Raw genomic sequence first — 7,500 nt, forward strand, 5'->3', positions numbered from 1 at the left:
ATAGTGAAGAAAAGGCAAAAGCTTACAGCACCTGGTATTCCCAGGCGGTCTCCCATAAAAGTGTAACAATCGGCCTTATCAGCCGAGTTACAAGACTAAAATGGGGTCAGATTTAACTGTGAGAGATGACTAGTGGTTAAAAGAATGAGACATAAAAGAAAATTGGTTTAAATAGATTTGGTGTATTTACAAGGTTCACATAAAAGACTTTAAAACAACACGATAAAACTAGGTAAACTCTGTTAAAAGAATACAGTTCATTTGTCCATACCCTAAAAACAGGTAAACTCTGTTAAAAGAATACAGTTCATTTGTCCATACCCTAAAAACAGTCCAAGAACCCCAGTGTGTTGATAAGTCCAATGTGAGTGTCCACCAGTGTATCCACAGAAAGTGTAATCCAAAGTTTGCAGGTGGTGAATGGAAAGGTGAGCTCTAAAATTAGCAACTCCTCAATCCAACAGTTTGGTGACTGTCCTTTGTTTGTCATGCTGCTCTCTTATACAGTTTTACTTCCTGCTTCCTGTCATGTGTCTAGTCACATGACAGGCCAACCATCCATTTATTAAAGACACATACACTTAAAATGTTAAGAGTAATAAAATGGCCTAAAAAACATGTAAAACACTTAAAACTCTATAATACATGTAAATGATTGTAATAAATAGAGCGGTAAAACACGTCTTTCTAAAAGCCAGCATATTATATAAATAGTGAAGAAAAGGCAAAAGCTTACAGCACCTGGTATTCCCAGGCGGTCTCCCATCCAAGTACTAACCAGGCCCGACGCTGCTTAGCTTCCGAGATCAGACGAGATCGGGCGCTCTCAGCGCGGTATGGCCATAAGCGAGGGCTGCTCCAAAAAGTGGGCTATTTAAAGATCAGCCTCCGTAAAAGCCAGCATATTATATAAATAGTGAAGAAAAGGCAAAAGCTTACAGCACCTGGTATTCCCAGGCGGTCTCCCATCCAAGTACTAACCAGGCCCGACGCTGCTTAGCTTCCGAGATCAGACGAGATCGGGCGCTCTCAGCGCGGTATGGCCATAAGCGAGGGCTGCTCCAAAAAGTGGGCTATTTAAAGATCAGCCTCCGTAAAAGCCAGCATATTATATAAATAGTGAAGAAAAGGCAAAAGCTTACAGCACCTGGTATTCCCAGGCGGTCTCCCATAAAAGTGTAACAATCGGCCTTATCAGCCGAGTTACAAGACTAAAATGGGGTCAGATTTAACTGTGAGAGATGACTAGTGGTTAAAAGAATGAGACATAAAAGAAAATTGGTTTAAATAGATTTGGTGTATTTACAAGGTTCACATAAAAGACTTTAAAACAACACGATAAAACTAGGTAAACTCTGTTAAAAGAATACAGTTCATTTGTCCATACCCTAAAAACAGGTAAACTCTGTTAAAAGAATACAGTTCATTTGTCCATACCCTAAAAACAGTCCAAGAACCCCAGTGTGTTGATAAGTCCAATGTGAGTGTCCACCAGTGTATATACAATCCACAGAAAGTGTAATCCAAAGTTTGCAGGTGGTGAATGGAAAGGTGAGCTCTAAAATTAGCAACTCCTCAATCCAACAGTTTGGTGACTGTCCTTTGTTTGTCATGCTGCTCTCTTATACAGTTGTACTTCCTGCTTCCTGTCATGTGTCTAGTCATATGACAGGCCAACCATCCATTTATTAAAGACACATACACTTAAAATGTTAAGAGTAATAAAATGGCCTAAAAAACATGTAAAACACTTAAAACTCTATAATACATGTAAATGATTGTAATAAATAGAGCGGTAAAACACGTCTTTCTAAAAGCCAGCATATTATATAAATAGTGAAGAAAAGGCAAAAGCTTACAGCACCTGGTATTCCCAGGCGGTCTCCCATCCAAGTACTAACCAGGCCCGACGGTGCTTAGCTTCCGAGATCAGACGAGATCGGGCGCTCTCAGCGCGGTATGGCCATAAGCGAGGGCTGCTCCAAAAAGTGGGCTATTTAAAGATCAGCCTCCGTAAAAGCCAGCATATTATATAAATAGTGAAGAAAAGGCAAAAGCTTACAGCACCTGGTATTCCCAGGCGGTCTCCCATCCAAGTACTAACCAGGCCCGACGCTGCTTAGCTTCCGAGATCAGACGAGATCGGGCGCTCTCAGCGCGGTATGGCCATAAGCGAGGGCTGCTCCAAAAAGTGGGCTATTTAAAGATCAGCCTCCGTAAAAGCCAGCATATTATATAAATAGTGAAGAAAAGGCAAAAGCTTACAGCACCTGGTATTCCCAGGCGGTCTCCCATAAAAGTGTAACAATCGGCCTTATCAGCCGAGTTACAAGACTAAAATGGGGTCAGATTTAACTGTGAGAGATGACTAGTGGTTAAAAGAATGAGACATAAAAGAAAATTGGTTTAAATAGATTTGGTGTATTTACAAGGTTCACATAAAAGACTTTAAAACAACACGATAAAACTAGGTAAACTCTGTTAAAAGAATACAGTTCATTTGTCCATACCCTAAAAACAGGTAAACTCTGTTAAAAGAATACAGTTCATTTGTCCATACCCTAAAAACAGTCCAAGAACCCCAGTGTGTTGATAAGTCCAATGTGAGTGTCCACCAGTGTATATACAATCCACAGAAAGTGTAATCCAAAGTTTGCAGGTGGTGAATGGAAAGGTGAGCTCTAAAATTAGCAACTCCTCAATCCAACAGTTTGGTGACTGTCCTTTGTTTGTCATGCTGCTCTCTTATACAGTTGTACTTCCTGCTTCCTGTCATGTGTCTAGTCATATGACAGGCCAACCATCCATTTATTAAAGACACATACACTTAAAATGTTAAGAGTAATAAAATGGCCTAAAAAACATGTAAAACACTTAAAACTCTATAATACATGTAAATGATTGTAATAAATAGAGCGGTAAAACACGTCTTTCTAAAAGCCAGCATATTATATAAATAGTGAAGAAAAGGCAAAAGCTTACAGCACCTGGTATTCCCAGGCGGTCTCCCATCCAAGTACTAACCAGGCCCGACGCTGCTTAGCTTCCGAGATCGGACGAGATCGGGCGCTCTCAGCGCGGTATGGCCATAAGCGAGGGCTGCTCCAAAAAGTGGGCTATTTAAAGATCAGCCTCCGTAAAAGCCAGCATATTATATAAATAGTGAAGAAAAGGCAAAAGCTTACAGCACCTGGTATTCCCAGGCGGTCTCCCATAAAAGTGTAACAATCGGCCTTATCAGCCGAGTTACAAGACTAAAATGGGGTCAGATTTAACTGTGAGAGATGACTAGTGGTTAAAAGAATGAGACATAAAAGAAAATTGGTTTAAATAGATTTGGTGTATTTACAAGGTTCACATAAAAGACTTTAAAACAACACGATAAAACTAGGTAAACTCTGTTAAAAGAATACAGTTCATTTGTCCATACCCTAAAAACAGGTAAACTCTGTTAAAAGAATACAGTTCATTTGTCCATACCCTAAAAACAGTCCAAGAACCCCAGTGTGTTGATAAGTCCAATGTGAGTGTCCACCAGTGTATCCACAGAAAGTGTAATCTAAAGTTTGCAGGTGGTGAATGGAAAGGTGAGCTCTAAAATTAGCAACTCCTCAATCCAACAGTTTGGTGACTGTCCTTTGTTTGTCATGCTGCTCTCTTATACAGTTGTACTTCCTGCTTCCTGTCATGTGTCTAGTCACATGACAGGCCAACCATCCATTTATTAAAGACACATACACTTAAAATGTTAAGAGTAATAAAATGGCCTAAAAAACATGTAAAACACTTAAAACTCTATAATACATGTAAATGATTGTAATAAATAGAGCGGTAAAACACGTCTTTCTAAAAGCCAGCATATTATATAAATAGTGAAGAAAAGGCAAAAGCTTACAGCACCTGGTATTCCCAGGCGGTCTCCCATCCAAGTACTAACCAGGCCCGACGCTGCTTAGCTTCCGAGATCAGACGAGATCGGGCGCTCTCAGCGCGGTATGGCCATAAGCGAGGGCTGCTCCAAAAAGTGGGCTATTTAAAGATCAGCCTCCGTAAAAGCCAGCATATTATATAAATAGTGAAGAAAAGGCAAAAGCTTACAGCACCTGGTATTCCCAGGCGGTCTCCCATCCAAGTACTAACCAGGCCCGACGCTGCTTAGCTTCCGAGATCAGACGAGATCGGGCGCTCTCAGCGCGGTATGGCCATAAGCGAGGGCTGCTCCAAAAAGTGGGCTATTTAAAGATCAGCCTCCGTAAAAGCCAGCCTATTATATAAATAGTGAAGAAAAGGCAAAAGCTTACAGCACCTGGTATTCCCAGGCGGTCTCCCATAAAAGTGTAACAATTGGCCTTATCAGCCGAGTTACAAGACTAAAATGGGGTCAGATTTAACTGTGAGAGATGACTAGTGGTTAAAAGAATGAGACATAAAAGAAAATTGGTTTAAATAGATTTGGTGTATTTACAAGGTTCACATAAAAGACTTTAAAACAACACGATAAAACTAGGTAAACTCTGTTAAAAAGAATACAGTTCATTTGTCCATACCCTAAAAACAGGTAAACTCTGTTAAAAGAATACAGTTCATTTGTCCATACCCTAAAAACAGTCCAAGAACCCCAGTGTGTTGATAAGTCCAATGTGAGTGTCCACCAGTGTATATACAATCCACAGAAAGTGTAATCCAAAGTTTGCAGGTGGTGAATGGAAAGGTGAGCTCTAAAATTAGCAACTCCTCAATCCAACAGTTTGGTGACTGTCCTTTGTTTGTCATGCTGCTCTCTTATACAGTTGTACTTCCTGCTTCCTGTCATGTGTCTAGTCACATGACAGGCCAACCATCCATTTATTAAAGACACATACACTTAAAATGTTAAGAGTAATAAAATGGCCTAAAAAACATGTAAAACACTTAAAACTCTATAATACATGTAAATGATTGTAATAAATAGAGCGATAAAACACGTCTTTCTAAAAGCCAGCATATTATATAAATAGTGAAGAAAAGGCAAAAGCTTACAGCACCTGGTATTCCCAGGCGGTCTCCCATCCAAGTACTAACCAGGCCCGACGCTGCTTAGCTTCCGAGATCAGACGAGATCGGGCGCTCTCAGCGCGGTATGGCCATAAGTGAGGGCTGCTCCAAAAAGTGGGCTATTTAAAGATCAGGCTCCGTAAAAGCCAGCATATTATATAAATAGTGAAGAAAAGGCAAAAGCTTACAGCACCTGGTATTCCCAGGCGGTCTCCCATCCAAGTACTAACCAGGCCCGACGCTGCTTAGCTTCCGAGATCAGACAAGATCGGGCGCTCTCAGCGCGGTATGGCCATAAGCGAGGGCTGCTCCAAAAAGTGGGCTATTTAAAGATCAGCCTCCGTAAAAGCCAGCATATTATATAAATAGTGAAGAAAAGGCAAAAGCTTACAGCACCTGGTATTCCCAGGCGGTCTCCCATAAAAGTGTAACAATCGGCCTTATCAGCCGAGTTACAAGACTAAAATGGGTTCAGATTCAACTGTGAGAGATGACTAGTGGTTAAAAGAATGAGACATAAAAGAAAATTGGTTTAAATAGATTTGGTGTATTTACAAGGTTCACAGAAAAGACTTTAAAACAACACGATAAAACTAGGTAAACTCTGTTAAAAGAATACAGTTCATTTGTCCATACCCTAAAAACAGGTAAACTCTGTTAAAAGAATACAGTTCATTTGTCCATACCCTAAAAACAGTCCAAGAACCCCAGTGTGTTGATAAGTCCAATGTGAGTGTCCACCAGTGTATCCACAGAAAGTGTAATCCAAAGTTTGCAGGTGGTGAATGGAAAGGTGAGCTCTAAAATTAGCAACTCCTCAATCCAACAGTTTGGTGACTGTCCTTTGTTTGTCATGCTGCTCTCTTATACAGTTGTACTTCCTGCTTCCTGTCATGTGTCTAGTCACATGACAGGCCAACCATCCATTTATTAAAGACACATACACTTAAAATGTTAAGAGTAATAAAATGGCCTAAAAAACATGTAAAACACTTAAAACTCTATAATACATGTAAATGATTGTAATAAATAGAGCGGTAAAACACGTCTTTCTAAAAGCCAGCATATTATATAAATAGTGAAGAAAAGGCAAAAGCTTACAGCACCTGGTATTCCCAGGCGGTCTCCCATCCAAGTACTAACCAGGCCCGACGCTGCTTAGCTTCCGAGATCAGACGAGATCGGGCGCTCTCAGCGCGGTATGACCATAAGCGAGGGCTGCTCCAAAAAGTGGGCTATTTAAAGATCAGCCTCCGTAAAAGCCAGCATATTATATAAATAGTGAAGAAAAGGCAAAAGCTTACAGCACCTGGTATTCGCAGGCGGTCTCCCATCCAAGTACTAACCAGGCCCGACGCTGCTTAGCTTCCGAGATCAGACGAGATCGGGCGCTCTCAGCGCGGTATGGCCATAAGCGAGGGCTGCTCCAAAAAGTGGGCTATTTAAAGATCAGCCTCCGTAAAAGCCAGCATATTATATAAATAGTGAAGAAAAGGCAAAAGCTTACAGCACCTGGTATTCCCAGGCGGTCTCCTATCCAAGTACTAACCAGGCCTGACGCTGCTTAGCTTCCGAGATCAGACGAGATCGGGCGCTCTCAGCGCGGTATGGCCATAAGCGAGGGCTGCTCCAAAAAGTGGGCTATTTAAAGATCAGCCTCCGTAAAAGCCAGCATATTATATAAATAGTGAAGAAAAGGCAAAAGCTTACAGCACCTGGTATTCCCAGGCGGTCTCCCATAAAAGTGTAACAATCGGCCTTATCAGCCGAGTTACAAGACTAAAATGGGGTCAGATTTAACTGTGAGAGATGACTAGTGGTTAAAAGAATGAGACATAAAAGAAAATTGGTTTAAATAGATTTGGTGTATTTACAAGGTTCACATAAAAGACTTTAAAACAACACGATAAAACTAGGTAAACTCTGTTAAAAGAATACAGTTCATTTGTCCATACCCTAAAAACAGGTAAACTCTGTTAAAAGAATACAGTTCATTTGTCCATAACCTAAAAACAGTCCAAGAACCCCAGTGTGTTGATAAGTCCAATGTGAGTGTCCACCAGTGTATCCACAGAAAGTGTAATCCAAAGTTTGCAGGTGGTGAATGGAAAGGTGAGCTCTAAAATTAGCAACTCCTCAATCCAACAGTTTGGTGACTGTCCTTTGTTTGTCATGCTGCTCTCTTATACAGTTGTACTTCCTGCTTCCTGTCATGTGTCTAGTCACATGACAGGCCAACCATCCATTTATTAAAGACACATACACTTAAAATGTTAAGAGTAATAAAATGGCCTAAAAAACATGTAAAACACTTAAAACTCTATAATACATGTAAATGATTGTAATAAATAGAGCGGTAAAACACGTCTTTCTAAAAGCCAGCATATTATATAAATAGTGAAGAAAAGGCAAAAGCTTACAGCACCTGGTATTCCCAGGCGGTCTCCCATCCAAGTACTAACCAGG

The 7,500-nt window shown here is 40.7% G+C and overlaps 13 non-coding genes and 1 pseudogene across 13 annotated transcripts in view; 1 reads left to right on the forward strand and 13 right to left on the reverse strand.

Annotated features, from left to right (window-relative positions):
* LOC141326063 (uncharacterized) overlaps window positions 1–7,500 on the forward strand; it is a 208,060-nt pseudogene that overhangs the window by 128,939 nt on the left and 71,621 nt on the right.
* On the reverse strand, window positions 730–848 carry LOC141327612 (5S ribosomal RNA). Its single transcript, XR_012354895.1, has one exon. It is a non-coding gene; the product is annotated as a 5S ribosomal RNA (ribosomal RNA).
* Window positions 933–1,051, reverse strand: LOC141327613 (5S ribosomal RNA). Its single transcript, XR_012354896.1, has one exon. It is a non-coding gene; the product is annotated as a 5S ribosomal RNA (ribosomal RNA).
* LOC141326642 (5S ribosomal RNA) lies at window positions 1,853–1,971 on the reverse strand. Its single transcript, XR_012353998.1, has one exon. It is a non-coding gene; the product is annotated as a 5S ribosomal RNA (ribosomal RNA).
* LOC141327614 (5S ribosomal RNA) lies at window positions 2,056–2,174 on the reverse strand. The gene has a single exon (XR_012354897.1). It is a non-coding gene; the product is annotated as a 5S ribosomal RNA (ribosomal RNA).
* On the reverse strand, window positions 2,976–3,094 carry LOC141327884 (5S ribosomal RNA). Its single transcript, XR_012355153.1, has one exon. It is a non-coding gene; the product is annotated as a 5S ribosomal RNA (ribosomal RNA).
* LOC141327616 (5S ribosomal RNA) lies at window positions 3,889–4,007 on the reverse strand. Its single transcript, XR_012354899.1, has one exon. It is a non-coding gene; the product is annotated as a 5S ribosomal RNA (ribosomal RNA).
* On the reverse strand, window positions 4,092–4,210 carry LOC141327617 (5S ribosomal RNA). Its single transcript, XR_012354900.1, has one exon. It is a non-coding gene; the product is annotated as a 5S ribosomal RNA (ribosomal RNA).
* LOC141327869 (5S ribosomal RNA) lies at window positions 5,013–5,131 on the reverse strand. The gene has a single exon (XR_012355139.1). It is a non-coding gene; the product is annotated as a 5S ribosomal RNA (ribosomal RNA).
* On the reverse strand, window positions 5,216–5,334 carry LOC141326679 (5S ribosomal RNA). Its single transcript, XR_012354034.1, has one exon. It is a non-coding gene; the product is annotated as a 5S ribosomal RNA (ribosomal RNA).
* Window positions 6,129–6,247, reverse strand: LOC141327679 (5S ribosomal RNA). The gene has a single exon (XR_012354958.1). It is a non-coding gene; the product is annotated as a 5S ribosomal RNA (ribosomal RNA).
* LOC141327842 (5S ribosomal RNA) lies at window positions 6,332–6,450 on the reverse strand. Its single transcript, XR_012355115.1, has one exon. It is a non-coding gene; the product is annotated as a 5S ribosomal RNA (ribosomal RNA).
* On the reverse strand, window positions 6,535–6,653 carry LOC141326851 (5S ribosomal RNA). The gene has a single exon (XR_012354198.1). It is a non-coding gene; the product is annotated as a 5S ribosomal RNA (ribosomal RNA).
* LOC141327618 (5S ribosomal RNA) overlaps window positions 7,448–7,500 on the reverse strand; it is a 119-nt gene continuing 66 nt past the window's right edge. The window contains exon 1 of the ribosomal RNA XR_012354901.1: window positions 7,448–7,500. This exon is cut by the window's right edge and continues 66 nt beyond it. This is a non-coding gene — a ribosomal RNA (5S ribosomal RNA).

Source organism: Garra rufa, chromosome 2 (assembly GCF_049309525.1).
Source record: "Garra rufa chromosome 2, GarRuf1.0, whole genome shotgun sequence".
Lineage (NCBI taxonomy): Eukaryota > Metazoa > Chordata > Actinopteri > Cypriniformes > Cyprinidae > Garra > Garra rufa.